Source organism: Oncorhynchus nerka, linkage group LG21, assembly GCF_034236695.1.
Source record: "Oncorhynchus nerka isolate Pitt River linkage group LG21, Oner_Uvic_2.0, whole genome shotgun sequence".
Classification (NCBI taxonomy): domain Eukaryota; kingdom Metazoa; phylum Chordata; class Actinopteri; order Salmoniformes; family Salmonidae; genus Oncorhynchus; species Oncorhynchus nerka.
In genome coordinates, this window is record NC_088416.1 from 9,372,663 (window position 1) to 9,391,022 (window position 18,360).

Sequence of the window (18,360 nt, forward strand, 5' to 3'; positions counted from 1 at the left end):
AAAATTACTTTTCCTTGTAAAAACATCACATTTGTAAAAGCCATTTAAACTGTGAACAAATTATTTAACAAAAGTAAAATATTTTTAAGACATGAAAACATCTTTTTTTTTTTAAGTTACTTTGTTAGCAGACAATTGTCGCTATTTTCTGAAAATCGACAACAAAAAAATCCCTGAAGTGGAGAAGTAAATTACTTCTCAAACTCCCAAACAAAGTCCTGTTCTGCTTTTCTAGCCATCCCAGAAATCTCGCGATGATGGGCCTCTTGTGCTTAGAAACTCTTGGAACTACTTTAGGACAGATACTCGGAAGAACACCCTGTCTACCGTGTGATATTTTAATAAAAAATATGGTTAGTTTATCAAATGTCTGTCCGGGCTATCTTGTAAAATAACAGAAGAGTCAACTGGAATAACTAGAAGAAAGAAAAAAAGAGGACAAGGAACCAATTTTCCCAATATTTTATACGCTTCTTCCGGAAACAATGTACCAGTTTACCATGGTCGTCACTAGTTACCACAGCCACAAAGTCATAAACCCCGCCCATTTCTACAATGTATTTTCTTAAAATGTGATTTTTAAACCTAACCCTAACATTGACCACACTGCCAAGCTCATGCCAAACTCCAACCTTAAATGAAGGCCAAAAAGCTAATTTGAGTTTTCATGAATTTTTACAGTATATCCATTTTAACTTTGTGTTTTGGGTAACTAGTGGAAACCGTTTACCACCCAATCAGAAAACACTTGCATTTTAAAATGTCGATTACTTTCTGGTTGGCAGCCGGCACCTTTTTTTATTTCTGTTCTCATGATGAAGGTTTATCAGTGAGTGGCTAACCTCGAAATTTGGAAAAAGTACTGCTACAAGCTAGCAATGCGAGTAACTATTTTCAGAGGTCAAGGGAGACAGTATTGTTGCCAGCTCGACTGACTACCACACAGCTAGCTAGCGCGCTCGTTACTGCCTAATGGGAACCCAAGAAGATCAGAGAGGTAATCGAGGTAACGACGGTTCATCTACTAGCCAACTAAGAAGAAATGGCACCTAACTTGGTGGTTACTGTAGCCATATCAATCAGGAGAATAACTACATAGGCTATTTAAGGAATTATCCAGTACTTTTCTTGAACCTAGCTATCTAGCTACTGTAACATACATAGCCAGTTTGCCAACTACAGTAGTGTTCTTTGCGTTAGTATTAGCTAGTTTACCACACTGTAGTTGGTGTTGCTAACATTTCTAAACTTAGCAACTGTACAGTTAGCTAGCATACTGTGCCTGCCCGTGCATGCCCACAAATTAGCTGCTATTACGTCAACAATCATGTTGGGATGGTTGCCACCAACGGAGCAGTTTTGCTGTGCATTGTCAACAAACTGAATCAAATCGCATGTATTTATAAAGTCCTTTTTACATCAGCAGATGTCACAAAGTGCTTATACAGAAACCCAGCCCAAAACCCTAAACATCAAGCAATGCAGATTTAGAAGCAAGGTGGCAAGGAAAAACTCCCTAGAAAGGCAGAAACCTAGAGAGGAACCAGGCTCTGAGGGGTGGCCAGTCTTCTTCTGGCTGTGCAGGGTGGAGATAAAAGAGTACACGGCCATTAAGGCCAGATCGTTCCACGAGATGTTCAGGTGTTCATAGATGGCCAGCAGGGTCAAATAGTAATCAAAGTGGTTGTAAGAGGGTGCAACAGGTCCGCACCCGAGGAGTAAATGTAAGTTGGCTTTTCATAGCCAAGAATTCATAGGTCGAGACAGCAGGTGCGGTAGAGAGGGAGTGGGATTGGGAGAGAGAAAGGGTCCAAAACAGCAGGTCTGGGACAAGGTAGCACGTGAAGTGAACAGATCAGGGATCCATAGCCACAGGCAGAACAGTTGAAACTGGAGCAGCAGCACGACTAGGTAGACTGGGGGCGGCTACAGCCAAGAGTCGTCAGGCCAGGTAGTCCTGAGGCAGTGTCCTAGGGCGCAGTGCAGGGCCAACCAGGCAGGATATAATTGCCACCCACTTTGCCAAAGCACATCCCCCACACCACTAGAGGAATATCAACAGACCACTAACTTACTACCCTGAGACGAGGCCGAGTATGGCCCACGAAGTTCTCCTCCACGGCATAAGCCCTTGGGGGCGCAAAACCGGACAGGAAGGCCACGTCAGTGACTTGACCCACTCAAGTCGAGTATAGCGGAAAAAGCCTGGCACAATGTGAAGCACCCCTCCTAGGGATGGCATGGAAGAGCACTAGTAAGCCAGTGACTCAGCCCCCAATAGGTTCAGAGGCAAAGAATCCCAGTGGAGAGATTGGAGCCGGCCAGGCATAGACAGCAAGGCGGGTCGTCACTCCAGTGCCTTGCTGTTCACCTTTGCACCCCTGGGCCAGACTACACTCAATCATAGGACCTACTGAAGAGATGAATCTTCAGTAAAGACTTAAAGGTTGAGACCGAGTCTGCGTCTCTCACAATGATAGGCCGACCATTCCATAAAAATGGAGCTCAAAAGGAGAAAGCCCCTGCCTCCAGCTGTTTGCTTAGATATTCTAGGGACAATAAGGCCTGTCACTTTTGACCGTAGGTAGGAGAAAGTCAATGCAGCAAGTCCATGTAATGCTTTGTAGGTTAGCAGTAAAACCTCAATCAGCCCTAGCCTTAACAGGAAGCCAATATAGAGAGGCTAGAATTGGAATAATATGATCACATTTTTTGGTTCTAGTCAAGATTCTAGCAGCTGTATTTAACACTAACTGACATTTATTTAGTGCTTTTTTGGGTTAGCCGGAGAGTAGAGCATTGTAGTAGTCTAAGCTGGAAGTGACAAAGCATGGATTAGCTTCTCTGCATAATTTGGGGACAAAAATATAGATTTTATGAAGATGGGAAAAAGCTGACCTTAAATATTCTTGATATGTTCATCAAAAGAGAGATCGGTGTCCAGAGTAACACAGAGGTCCTTCACAGTTTTATTTGAAACGACTGTACAACCATCAAGATTAATTGTAAAATCAAACGGCAGATCTCATTGTTTCTTGTGGCCTAGAACTAGCATCTCTGTTTTGTCCAAGTGTATTTAAAAATAAACATTTAACCTTTATTTAACCAGGTAGGCCAGTTGAGAACAAGTTCTCATTTAAAACTGTGACCTATCCAAGATAAAGCAGATTTAAAAGTAAAACATTTGCGCCATTCACTTCCTTGTGTCTGAAACAGAGAGCGAATATAGAATATATGATGAAAAAAAAGTGGTTCTAAAACAGAACCTTGCGGAACACCGAAACGTACCATTGATTTGTCAGAGTACAAACCATCCACAGAGATTAACAGATATCTTTCCAACAGATAAGATCTAAACCAGGCACAAACTTGTCCGTGTAGACCACGTATTCCCAAACTGGGGTACGACTACCCCTGCCGTCTTGGGTACGCCAAATAGAAATGTGATTAACATTTTAAAAATTCTTCACATTTTCAAACGGCACAGAATTGAATCAGAAGCAACTGTCAGATTTCTGAATAGGGCTGCTTTCAGTTTCTTGCCTTGGCAAATTGCACTGTTAAGACACGGATGCCCTTTGCAACCATGTACCTATGCAAGAGTGGATTCTCGGCCCTCACTAGCATGAAAACTTAAAACAGGCACAGATTGTGTGTGGAAAATGACTTAAGCCTGAGACTCTCTCCAATACAACATTGCAGAGTTATGTGCATCCTTTCAAGCACACCCTTCTCATTAACCTGTGGTGAGTTATTCACCATTTGTTGATGAACAAATAAGGTTTTACATGTAAGATGGCTAAATAAAGAGTACAATTATTGATTTTTATTATTTATGCCCTGGTCCTATAAGAGCTCTTTGTCACTTCCCACGGGCCGGGTTGTGACGACAACTCTCACTCATTATGTTTAATAAATGTTTCGTATAGTGTGTGTGTGTGTGTGGCAGGCTTACAATGATGGCAAAAAACAACAATTGAGAGTGCGATGACCCTGTTGCTAGAGGGGGTACGCAGCTGTAGGTTGAATGTTTGATGGGGTACGGGGCTATAAAAAGTTTGGGGACCCTTAAGGTTTCCAATCTCTCCAAAATAATGTGGTGATCGGTGGTGTCAAAAGCGGCACTAAGGTCCAGGTGCACGAGGACAGATACTTGGTCTGACACCATTAAAAGGTAATTTACCACCGTCACGATGCAGTCTCAGTACTATGATGGGGTCTACAACCAGACTGGAGCGTTTTGTATGCATTATCTGGCTTCGGGAAGGCAGCGAGTTTCTGCTTAACAAAACATTTTGAGAGGAATGGGAGATTCAATACAGGCCGGTAGTTTTAAACATTTTCCGGGTTGAGATTTGGATTTTTCAGGAGAGGCTTTATTACTGCCACTTTTAGTTTTAACGTAATCTAGTTCATCACTGCTCTGAGAAGTATGATCTACACTATGCACTTTATTCATAAATTCAAGGTCTGCATTTAGTGTGTAACGGCCCTTTTTACAGATTGGGTGGACGTGGCGAATGATATCCTTAGCAAGTGTCACTTTAACCTGAGACTGAGAAAGGTGACGGACTGTAATGCCAATGTTTTTGTCGCCCTGTATGAGGCCATCTTGGGGGAGAAAGTCCCAGGTAAGTTTACACCAAACATGACACAATAAACATGCCCACCAAAAGAGCAATATGTGTTGTTTTTTTTAGACCTAATCAACTGTCCCATGTTAGTTCTTTTTTTTAAACGGCTGCGCTGCATGCTGTTAAGACCAGGAATTGAGAGCTTTAGAGGAGAGTATTCTTACAATTTCAAGAATGCCACACAGTGCTACTTATGATCGTCAAACCTGCCAACACAAGACTGTGTTTGTCAATGAGCTAGTACGTGGCCAAAGTGCACAAGAGGCTGTGATTTGGAACCGTGTGTGTGTGTGTGTAGACTAAATCGCCGCCCCGGGCAGTCAGGAGGATGATGTCCACAACGTCCAGTCTGTGATCGACTCTCTGGCTCTGGACTACCTTCAGATCAGCCTTTCACACATCACAGGTGAGCGGCACTTACTCTTGACTCACTATTCACCAGTTAATTAACTAGTAACTACTCCTTTATTCCCTAGGTATTCACTAGCTATTCAGTCAATCATCTGACCAACTCAAATGGTATTTGTCACATGCCTCGTGAACAGGTGTAGACTAACCGTGAAATGCTTACTTCCAAACAATGTAGAGAGAAATAAAAAATAATGATGAATAAATACACAATGAGTAATGATAACTAGGCTATACACACGGGGTAACAGTACTGAGTCGTTGTGCAGGGACACGAGGTAATTGAGGTAGATGTGTACATATAGGTAGGGATAAAGTGACTAGGCAACTGGATAGCTAAAACAGTAACAGCAGTGTATGTGATGAGTCAAGAGTTAGTGCAAAAAAGGGTCAATGCAGATAGTCCTGCTAGCTATTGGTTAACTCTTTAGCTAACTATTTAGCACTCTTAATACATGGGGTTAGAAGCTTTTCAGGGTCCTGTTGGTTCCAGACTTGGTGCATCGGTACTGCTTGCCGTGTGGTAGCAGAGAGAACAGATGATGAATGCTGAAAGAAAATCAAGTGATCTATTTAGCTACAAGCAGAGGGTCTCTGGCTAAATTGCTGTTTAGATTTCAAAGCACAGCCTTGTTCAGAGCAAACACAAGCCTCTTTGTTGAGGAAAATTCACCGTAAAAAGAGGCAGACTGGTTAGTTCTAATTAAAGGACAACAATGTGGTGTTGATTATAGTTCCACTGATTCATCGCTTGTCCCTAATGGGTTGTTCTCCCGGCTCTAGGCGAGAACATTGTACGAGGGGACAAGGAGTCCATCAAGAACCTGCTGGAGATCTTTGACGGGCTGCTTGAGTACCTCACCGAGCAGATCAGTGAAGAGGAGTCGCAAAATGGAGGTAGACACAAAAGTCGTATTTTACTCCATTACCCTCTCAACTGTTACATTTAGGCTAACCTTTATTTAACCAGGAAGTCCTATTTAGGTCAGAAGACCTGCCGGATGTCACCCCTGTTCTTTCTGATTTTATATCACCCCATCCCCCTCAAACCTAATCTGTGTCATTGACTGAGACACAACCCTGTTTGGGTGAGATCACCCACACATGAAGTGGACATAATGGCCTTTCTTAACCCGGTTTAGAGGCGGCTGGCTCTGGGATTACCGGGAAGCGGTTGGCCCATTCAATTGGCAGCGCTCCGCAAGCCTTTGTGTCCATCTATGGTGGTCTGCTGGCCCCCTCTCCCATCACAAAACACCAATTACACATTCAATGACCGACTATCAGCTCTGGAAATTGAAATGACATGCATTGAAAGAAGGCTCTGGTGAAAAAGTCTGGTTTATCAAAATTGCTGGGGTTGGTGGCTTGCCGTGAATCCGAAAGGAGCTGTGAATGTTTGTCTGTGACGCTACAGACCGCGGTTCACCAATATTATCGACCGATATTGGCCTATTACAGCTATGTTAATATTGGCTGATAATTCCACCGATAACCGATTTATTCAATATATAGGATGAAAAAAGGGAATCTCACGCCCACCATAACACTTGCAGCCATTCTCATTGTCAGTCATTTCACAATGTAAGAAATCAATATTTTGAACCATATTTCTTGCACAATTGTTATTTTGAATAGCAATTTATGCGAATACAGTGTGGGAAAATAACATTTAAAAAAAAAAAATCCCGGCATAAAACAGTATATCGGCTGGTATCGGACCCAGAATAACGTATCGGCGGGGCTCTAGTTTAAACCTGTTGATATGTCCAATTAGTAGGATAGGCTATGCATGAGTCACTACAGATAATGTTACTGTCACACTCGATGAACTCTTCCATGCACTTTCAAGAACAGTTGTTTGTTTCTCTTCAGCTTTCGGAAATGGGGTTGGATCATTACTCTGTCCATGAGCTCCAATGTCTATAGATCACTATGTCCTGAGTGCTTATTCTACTACTCTGACCGAGTGTGTTAATGTGACTTAAATATTTGTATAATTACGGACTAATTGGTGGTCTGAAAGTCGACTGGTGGCTTGTTCGTTTCCTCGTTGCTTCACAGCAGGAGCCTGTCAGCGTCACCACGTTGCACCACGCTGTAATCACCCATCTCTCTCTCTCTCCTCCCTTCTTCAAATCCTGCCCCTTTCCTCCCTCCAGACAAGGAACCAAACGGTGTTCCTGTGGAGGGTGTTCCTGTGGAGGATGCCCCCCTCCCTACAGGGCCAGTGGTCCCCCAGACAGAGGAACAGAGGTCCCTAATGGAGAGAGCCTCCCAGTATTCTAGTGTGCAGTGAGTGTTTCAAGATCTTCCACGCTACAGCTTCTATGTACATTTCCATGGTTTCAGATTCAGTTCCGTGTTCAAGCAGAGTTCCTGTTCTGTTGACACAACCAAAGATGCTACGACACGAGACGCTTGTAAATGCCATTTAGCAGATGCTTTTATCCAAAGCGACTTAGTCATGCATGCACACATTTTACTTACGGGTGGCCTTGGGAATCAAACCCACTACTCTGGCATTGCAAATGCCATGGTCTCCCGACTGAACCAGACAGGACCACTTCAAATGTCATCATCGTGCAGGGCAAGTCGGTACATCCTGTTGACACAACAGCCAGTCAGGGAGCACCACACAAGACAAATGTCAACAGTAACTGCGAATGTTAAGGTTGGACACGGAACACAAACATCGGTGACGTCACTGTGTCTACTCAGCCTGTTCCGACGGCTGTCGCACAGAAAGGCTGGCTGGAAAGTCAACAAAGCTGAATGAGTCATTGTGGGTGACGTAAACCTCTGTTCCTAAACCAGGAAACCCAATGCACTGTTTTGAAACAAGTTCTGACTTGAACTGGTATCACATGAACCAGACACACCGATGCACTTTCCACTGTTTGAGTGGTCTTTTCTTTGGTTTACTTTGATAGTGATACATCGGTCACGTTACAATGTTTCTTTGATCTTCCAGCTCTGCCGTCCAGTCTAGCAGCAAACATTCCCTCCACTTTTGGAATGCGGAGGAGACGGGCTCGACCAATGAGCTTATCCTCCTGGGAGACTCCGCCCGCACGTTCACGGCCAAACAAGAAGGTAGGCGGGAACCGAAGGCTTGTTCCTGGCCCATGACATAGAATGCTGAAAAAGATGTCCTCTTGTCTTTCTGGATTTACATTCAGACTCGCATGCTTCGTACACAACCGGTGTAGATTAACAGTGAAATGCTTACTAACGGGTCCTTTTCCAGCAATGCAGAGTTAAAGATAAAACACAAGGAATACATACACAGTGATTAACAATGAGTAAAAATAACATGGGAGTACAGGGAGTACCTGTACCGAGTTGATGTGTAGGTGTACGAGGTATTTGCATGGCATTCAGACGCCCTTATCCAGAGCCACTTACAGGATTTTACCTTTATTTAACTGCCTTGTTCAGGGGCAGAACGGCAGAATTTGACCCTGTCGGCTCGGAGATTCGATCTTGTAGTCCGACGCTCTAACCACTAGGCTACCTGCCGCCCCACAATGCCAGGGTTATTGGCAAGGCATTAATAGCTAGGAGTACAGACCTGTATCTGAGAGAAATAATTCAGAACTGTATGCTACTTAAAGAACAGTGAACCAGTTAGAGGCAAATCTGATAGAAAGAAAAAATAATACTTGAACCTTTTGTTCAATCATCCTGCATAACCCTATTATAACATGACATGACCTACAAAATCTACACCTCTAACAGCTACCTATTTTACCCCTCCCTAACAGAAGCCTCTTCCCAAGCCCCGGGCCCCAGCACCACGGGTGCTCCGGGAACGCCAGGCACCCAGGCCACTCTACTGAGGGAGCCCCTGCGCTCAGCCATCCCCCTGCAGCCCCCATACCAGACCACCCCCCACAGGCCCGACAGAGCTCCCCGCTCGGGTAGCCAGTCTCCCCCAGCCAACGGTCTCGACAGCGGGGCCGCAGTGGAGCAGGAGGCACCTGCTGGCACCTCGCAGGTATGTCCATCTAGTCAAATATATCCACGCTGAATCAATTCAAATTACGCTTAACTCTTGTTCGTTGCTTTGTAATACAGTATCAACTTTCCGTTTGAATCTGTGTTTCAAAGCTCTCAGCAAACGACTGTGTTCTGAAACGCGTTCTGAAGTGACCTCCGCCAAGTACAGTTCACAGTTCACGTCACATCCCACCTGCAAGCCTATGGCAAGTCCAGACACGCTAGCAGGGGCAAATATTTTCCACTTGTTATTCCATTACCAAATTTGGCCAAACAATTGTTGGACAAATGACTTGTGTCATGCACAAAGTAGACGTCCTAAACGACTTGCCAAAACTATAGTTTGTTAACAAGACATTTGTGGAGTGGTTGAAAAACAAGTTTTAGTCACTCCAACCTAAGTGTATGTAAACTTCTGACTTCAACTCTCTGTGTGTGTGTGTGTGTACCGCTTGAGCTCACATATACCATTATAGGTGATGGTAAGGAGCTGTGTTAAGGATGAAATAAAGTATTTACCCAAATTGTCCTGTACACACTACTGCTATTCGTTTCTGTCTTTCTCGTTGTAATTCACGACAATGATAAGACTGTGTACTACTACTGTATTCACTTAGCCTTGTTTTAAATTTGAGTCATTTAGCAGACTTACAGGCGCGATTAGTTTTAAGTGCCTTTCTCAAGACTGGGGATTCGAACCAGCGACCTTAACCGCTAGACGACCTTCCCGGGAGCGGTAGCGGTAGTTAACGCCGTGCATCTTTTGCGTGATTATGTCGTTAGCATCCGCTAGCTAGCCACTGAGACTCCTGCCGGGTTCTCTTTTGTCACAGTTTGATTGTGAATACTCTCTACCCCATTGAGTGGAAATGCATCCACCCCTTTGTCTCTGTCCCCTTTTCTCTGTCTAATGAATGACATCTCTCTCTCTGTCTTTCTTTTCAGTCCCCACGGCCAGTGGCTGACACAGTTACCAATGGAGTGCGCTCGCCAGCCTTCAACCACTCACCCGGTGACGCACGCTGTCCAATGCATCACAGAATGAATGTGTAGCACCTCCAAACCATGTATCAATTTGACTTATTCAACCTCTTATTCCTCCATGCTTTTCATTTGTAGTGGAGAGTGAGAAGTCTGTGTCCAATCAAACCAAGGCCAGGCTAGAGGAGGCCAAGGAGCAGCCGGAAGTAAGGCATGACGAACCGCTTGGCCTTTGGACTGTTGTAGTTACAATGCCTCGAATGAGGGCTAATTCAATAGTTGAAGTCGACCTCATGCCTAATTCAAAATCTAATGATTTGCTAATGCATGTCCAATTTATGTCCAATGCATGTTCAATTTACAGCTAATTAAGGACTAAATTGTTTAATTTATTTAGCAAATTTCTCTCTTTCTCTATAGCCTACCAGTGTGGGTCCCAGGAGGGTTCTATTCCGGACACAGCCAGCCAGACATTCATTTCCTCACCCTGCAGGATGAGCTGGAGGACAGGGCACCACTGGAAGATGAGGAGGAAGAGACCTTCACGCAGCAGGACAGCTGGGCTCACAGGGGGCGGACGGGGCTCAGGTAAGAACAACACAACGGGAGGTGGTTAGAATAGCATTGTAGATGCATAGCGAGAAAAGCAATATACATGCACATAAGTTAGTTACACACAGAGGCCACTCAATCTAACATTCACCTCCCTGCCTCCACCCTTTCTGTCTCTACTCTTCCTACCTTTTGCCCCTCTCCTTCCCCCTCCCTGCCTCCACCCTTTCTGTCTCTACTCTTCCTACCTTTTGCCCCTCTCCTTCCCCCTCCCTCTCTCTCTCTCTCTCACACGCTCTCTCTCTCTCCCTCTCTCCTGTCAGCAGTAGCAGGGTACTAGAGGAGGAGGATTGTGAGGAGCCTATCTCCTGGCGTAGACAGAGAAACAGGAAGGCAGAACAGGAGCTGCACCACATGTCTGAGAAGCTGTCCCGACGACTAGAGGAGCTGGACCTGGTGAGTGGTACACTCGTGTGTGTGTGTGTGTGTGTGTGTGTGTGATGCACTTGTCATTATGTGGACCTTACTGGTTAGTCCAATGACCGTGTGTGTCAAGCTATATTTACATTGTGGGGATACGGGGTGAGTTCTGAGCCGTCTCACTGCCTGATGGATGCCTTCCAGTCCCATTCACCCGGAGAATCATCTCACCCGACGTGCTTTCACTTTGTGTGCTTCCCGGCTGACCATTCATCGCACCGCTAAATTGTGTGTGGGGGGAAAACTAAGGTGTCGGGAGCTGGGATTGTGTCACCCCCGGCATCTCAGCAATGTAAATCTAGGTTTTAACGTGTGTGTGTATTTCCACTCGTCAGATGTTAAAGAGAGCGCTAGGAGAGAGCGGAGAGCCCGACGAGGTCAAGGAGGAGGACAAACAGTCTCACCACAGTGACAGTGTCATGGAGTGTCGCAGGCCCCCAAGGAGGCCAACAGGTACATACACTCCACCTCTTCAATCACGTCAGGGGCCGTATTCATACAGCATCTCAGATCTTGGATCAGTTTAGCCTTTAATATCATAAGGAATACGATTTGTATGGGCAGATCCTAGATCATCACTCCTACTCTGAGATGCTTTGTGGATACGGTCCCAGATTGCACCACACTTCTCCAACAAAAGCACCGTTGACTAGCCTGAATGTAGAACTACAATAAGTCATTATTGCCCAACTCTGTGATTTAACGTTTCCTCGGCTTTAAACTTTAACCTCTGACCCTTCTCCCAGGTACGCCGCGAGCACCCACATCCCCCTGTACCCGCTCCCTGTCCCCCTCCCCTCCCCGGGCCCGCCGCTCCCTTTCAGGTCAGCTAGAGGGCGCCGTGAGAGAGGCGGTGAGTGGAGGGGTCACACAGAGACACACCGTCGCCCATACGCGCCGACGACAACTCCGCCGTCTACAGCCCCATCACAAACACCGCCAGGTCAGAGGGAATTGCCACATTGACCAACGCACATTCAGTATAAAGATGGTCACCTTTTTAAAAGAGACAAGTTGAACGGTCCAACATAGTTGGCGTGTACACCTCTCTCTCTAGCTGGAAACAGCCTATGAGGAGGAGCTGAAAGTGTACGAGGATAGAGAATGGGCTGCTATGGCCATGGAACGAACCAGAATACAGGAGGCGGTAAGAGAGGGAGGGGGAGAGAGGTGTGTGTGTAAACAGCATCAGACCTACTCATTGTAGCCCTGGGGAGGTGTGTGCGTTTAGACACCATGTGACTGTGTACACAGTAGCCCTCCGGCAGAGACTGCGATAGAGAGACTGTGTCCCAATATTATCTACAGCAGACGTTCTATGTGTGCTTTTGCCCTGTAGGAGAGGGAGTACAGAGAGGCCATACTGAGAGATGTTCCCCGAACTCCCAAACCATCCCAAGTGTACACCACAGCAGCCCGACACCGCTCCCCCAGGACCCGACAACCGACTCCGGGCCGCAGGCGACAGGACAAAACCAGGAGAGCACCAAGTAAGATGGAGATGGAGACCATATCAACTCAAATCAAAGTACAAAGTGGCTTCCTCTCCTTCATTTGCCCTGAACCTAAAAACGCAGCATTGGCCTCGGTGAAACTAACATGGAGGATGTTTCCTTGGCTATCTATTCAATCCTTTCACAACTACATATGCCTTAGGAGAAAGAGCTTGATATGGATTTGCGCATTAGTCTTAAGTGCACGGTATGGATTTGTCCCTCTATATTAACCGTTTGTGCTTCTCTCTCTCTCTCTCCCTCTCCCCTGTTTTCCAGTGAAGGTGAAGGACAACTACCTGCTCCCCCTGCTCCTGGAGGAGTTCCCCCACCTGCACCTCTCGCCCCACGCCCTGGGCAGGATGTGGCAGCGGCAGCTGGGCCAGGTGGACCGCCTCAACGCCTCCCTCTCCCTGGACAACCAGAGGCAGGGCCCACACACTAAACTCACCAGCCAGGTGGGGGCGCTGTAACACACTATCCACCATATAAACCACAGGGTGAGCTGGGATGTTTTTAGCTTATCTTGGATGGATCTCTGCAAGTCTCCTACCTGTCTGTGACGTTAAAACAGATGTCTAAGTGCGGAGCCCTGAGACCAGGGTTCAACCGTTGCAACTTTTCCACCTCGATCTCCTCCCGTTAACGCGTCAATGTTCTCTCTCCAGGTGGAAGAGGCTCAGAGGAGACACAACCTGCTGGTGGAGATCATCCGCAAAGAGCAAGGACACAACAGGCGCCTGGTGAGCCACTCAAAAACACGCACGAGCTTCAGCGTACATGTTAGACACACACACACACACACACACACACACATATATTACCAGTCCTATGTCTCTTACACATTCTTAAACACACACACACACACACACCAAGCAATAATACAAACAGCCCCTCTAACTGTACAGCCGTGTCGCTCCTCTCCCCCTCCAGAGGGATTTTAAGGAGCGTATCCAGCAACAGAAGTCGACCAGAACCGTCTGAAGGAGCAGAGGCAGCAGATCGCCCGGGCCAAGAAGTACCACGGTGACTACCACGTCCAGCTCCGAGCACGCATGACGAGGGCCCGCACGAAAGAGGAGAGGGTCAGTTAGTGACGCCGCGCTGAGCCTCCATCCCCAACACGGTTTAGACGCTCCTAGAATTTCATGTTTCAACACTTCAAACACTGTACTTTCCATTCCATTTTCCACCCCATGTATTTTTTTAAAGGGAAGATTTGACACAATTGTCATGTATTTAGCTCCATTGTAAAGTCAAAAGGAAACAGGTCATGAGCACAATGACTATACAAACACATGTAACGATTGGTTGTATAAGTGTGTGTGTGTGTTCCAGATGTTTAAGCAGGCGTTTGAGGAGGGCTTGGAGGTGCAGAAGGCTCGTCTCCGAGAGCAGAGGGCCTACGCCAAGGAGCAGCGCCAGGAGCACCAGAAAAAACACAGAGACCAGATCCAATCTATGGAGAACTATTACAAGGACCAGGTAGAACCAACACACGACCTTCTTTCATATGAACACACACCACGCTATATGGAGTTAGTAGGGAGAGTAAGACCCAAGAAACGGCTCCATCGGCACTGATGTGAAAGAACGGGACAGCTGAAAGCTCATTCCACGCTGTTCTGCCATCTTTCAGTTTTCATTATTGGCCGACACTCTCGCTACAGAGAGACAGGATATCCAAGTACGGAAGAAGGCCCAAGAAAAGGTAAATGCAGGCTCATTCACACACAATTTACTACATTGTACCTCTACTTTGTCTGCACATTTCTGGGAAGATTGAGATAAATGCTCATACTTTACAGGTGAACTTCTTCAGGGTTCAGCATGTGACTACTTCATGCGGTGTTGGGGGTCAGGATATTAAAGCGTTTCTCTCTCTCTCTGCAGGCCCTTCAGAAGATGAAGCTGGAGCTGCGCTCCAAGATGGAGAGGGAGATAGGCGAGCTGCAGAAGGTTATCGTCCAGAACGACGACGACGACTACTTCCACGACCTGGAGGTCCAAAGGTTACGGGGTCGTGTGCAAATGGCTTCCTTCCAGTACAACACCAGCTGTCTGCACTGACCCCGCAATCTATAGCTACCTGCCGCTATCAAACTCTAAAGTCTCTAAAAACCCACGGATCGGAGTTCTACTCTTTGATTTGTTGTAAATACTTGATTATTTAAGAATGCTAAAAATAAAATAAAAAATTGAATGGCTCCCTCACTGTGCATTTTGTGTGCTGTCGTTTTGATTTTGTCATGTGGTAAAGATGTGTAGTCCAGTGAATTGTCTTTCACAACCAAACGGGACCATTGTGAAAATTGGATGCAACTAATTATGAATGTCAGGACAAGATTCTTTGATTCCATCTCTTCCTTTTAATGGTATGCAGGATTTGTCTCCCGTAGCGTTTATAACAATGTCGATGAATTGTTTATTTGATTGTACTGTGAATGACCTATTAGTCTGGTTTTTAGGTTATTGAACTAACCCGCTACGCTGTTCCAACACCAGAGAGCGTTGATAATCAGAGTTCTGGAAAGGTTCCCTTTGCCAGTAAACTACTGTACTAACAAACAAATCAGTGGTTAAAAAGACATCCTAAGTGTACAAGGCCAGGTACCATGAGAATAGGGTGTATGGGGCCGATTTCATAATCAGGAAATGTATGCCTTTCCTATGCACACCGAATACGTTTGAATAAACCCCAAACAGCGCACACCCACTGGGTGTCCAACCAATTTGTGATCAGGGAGGGTTTTTTTTCTATTTAAATCTCAAACAATCCATTTAAATAAGGTGTACCTTTTTTAAATTTGAGTTTGATCAGCGCAAGACTTGAATGTAGAACCATGAAGAATGGTTCAGAATATAGAAAGATAGGCATGAAAACATATGCATATTCGTCTCCGTTCAGTACCTATGGGTAGATGTGTAAAAACACTTTTTACACTTACAGTGCCTTGCGAAAGTATTCGGCCCCCTTGAACTTTGCGACCTTTTGCCACATTTCAGGCTTCAAACATAAAGATATAAAACTATTTTTTTTGTGAAGAATCAACAACAAGTGGGACACAATCATGAAGTGGAACGACATTTATTGGATATTTCAAACTTTTTTAACAAATCAAAAACTGGGCGTGCAAAATTATTCAGCCCCTTTACTTTCAGTGCAGCAAACTCTCCAGAAGTTCAGTGAGGATCTCTGAATGATCCAATGTTGACCTAAATGACTAATGATGATAAATACAATCCACCTGTGTAATCAAGTCTCCGTATAAATGCACCTGCACTGTGATAGTCTCAGAGGTCCGTTAAAAGCGCAGAGAGCATCATGAAGAACAAGGAACACACCAGGCAGGTCCGAGATACTGTTGTGAAGAAGTTTAAAGCCGGATTTGGATACAAAAAGATTTCCCAAGCTTTAAACATCCCAAGGAGCACTGTGCAAGCGATAATATTGAAATGGAAGGAGCATCAGACCACTGCAAATCTACCAAGACCTGGCCGTCCCTCTAAACTTTCAGCTCATACAAGGAGAAGACTGATCAGAGATGCAGCCAAGAGGCCCATGATCACTCTGGATGAACTGCAGAGATCTACAGCTGAGGTGGGAGACTCTGTCCATAGGACAACAATCAGTCGTATATTGCACAAATCTGGCCTTTATGGAAGAGTGGCAAGAAGAAAGCCATTTCTTAAAGATATCCATAAAAAGTGTCGTTTAAAGTTTGCCACAAGCCACCTGGGAGACACACCAAACATGTGGAAGAAGGTGCTCTGGTCAGATGAAACCAAAATTGAACTTTTTGGCAACAATGCAAAACGTTATGTTTGGCGTAAAAGCAACACAGCCCATCACCCTGAACACACCATCCCCACTGTCAAACATGGTGGTGGCAGCATCATGGTTTGGGCCTGCTTTTCTTCAGCAGGGACAGGGAAGATGGTTAAAATTGATGGGAAGATGGATGGAGCTAAATACAGGACCATTCTGGAAGAAAACCTGATGGAGTCTGCAAAAGACCTGAGACTGGGACGGAGATTTTGTCTTCCAACAAGACAATGATCCAAAACATAAAGCAAAATCTACAATGGAATGGTTCAAAAATAAACATATCCAGGTGTTAGAATGGCCAAGTCAAAGTCCAGACCTGAATCCAATCGAGAATCTGTGGAAAGAACTGAAAACTGCTGTTCACAAATGCTCTCCATCCAACCTCACTGAGCTCAAGCTGTTTTGCAAGGAGGAATGGGAAAAAATTTCAGTCTCTCGATGTGCAAAACTGATAGAGACATACCCCAAGCGACTTACAGCTGTAATCGCAGCAAAAGGTGGCGCTAAAAAGTATTAACTTAAGGGGGCTGAATAATTTTGCACGCCCAATTTTTCAGTTTTTGATTTGTTAAAAAAGTTTGAAATATCCAATAAATGTCGTTCCACTTCATGATTGTGTCCCACTTGTTGTTGATTCTTCACAAAAAAAATAGTTTTACATCTTTATGTTTGAAGCCTGAAATGTGTCAAAAGGTCGCAAAGTTCAAGGGGGCCGAATACTTTCGCAAGGCACTGTATTTTTAGGGAATTAATCCTAATGCCTACATAATTATATAATAGTTTGGTATAATATAATACCCTAATTGCCTGCACTGATCATTAAACTGTGAGGGCAAGTGCCAAGTCACGGTTTGAGCTCCATAATGATTAATAAGTCTATAGGTCCAGATTTGATTTTTACTACAACTTGCTTTTGGCCTTCATTAACTATTATCCACTATTACTTGACTCTCAATCACAAGGATGTCACCGTGTTTACAGAGGAAAGAAAGAAAAGGTGGGTTAAATCAAATGATGTAATGGAATGATACGTATGAAGGGAACGAACACCAAATTGTCTGTTAAATGTATTGCCCTACCTGGTTATTACAGATTGTGGCTAAGAATATTTAACATATGCTCTAGCCTACAAATTAAAGGTAACTGGAAAAGTTGGCGGGCATATGATTAAAACATTCTAGAGAGCACAAAGGTTACATTTGCTGCAACTTTCCTTGTCATCCAATTTGGTTTGCTTCTCAATCCCTACAAATGATAAAGCCATACATGAAGGATTCTGCATAATGACACAGCATTTCATACTTCACTGTAGGAAAAGGGCATAAATAGCCCTGCCTGTCATGTCAGTTTTCTGCCATGACTAGATTCACATTAATCTCCAGGTAAAATAGATCTTTAAGAATTGTCATTTATCCTATATTTATAATCCCCTGGTTAAAATGGATTACTCATTGACCTACCTAGTATCAGTTTATATAATTAGTACATGGAGATTGTGGTTAGATAATAAGTAGTTGCTTTTCCCTCTTGAAACTGGCAGGTTCTTGACCTTATTCACAGTTGTGTATAAAAGTGGAATTAAATCAAGGTCAGAATATGGAATATCTGTGGACACAAGCAGCCACACCTCCATTTCTTTGCTCTCCAACCTAAATGCCTACCTTGCTGGCACTGGCATTTCCCCCACGCGATTTAGAATAACAGAGAAGTTCATTAAAATAGGAATAGTCAATTTTACACACGCTAAACTCGGGTCTAAATGTCCCCTATATGAACCGACATTATATAGACGTGAGAACATCACTTATCAATCGTGTGTTCTGTCAAGGCCACTTGTTCCAGGAACCCGGCCCAGGTAGCTGTTCTGTCCCTGGTACAGTGCACCGGTCTGACCAGGGTCCAGTTTCCCAAAAGCATGTTAAGGTTAAGTTCATGATGCTTTTGGGAAATGAGCCCGGGTGAAAGCCATCTTCATGGAGCT

At 44.8% G+C, this 18,360-nt stretch overlaps 1 pseudogene; it reads left to right on the plus strand.

The window, feature by feature from the left end:
• Positions 1–631: 631 nt before the first annotated feature.
• LOC115103810 (centrosomal protein of 95 kDa-like) lies at positions 632–14,769 on the plus strand (annotated as a pseudogene).
• The last annotated feature ends 3,591 nt before the right edge of the window (positions 14,770–18,360 follow it).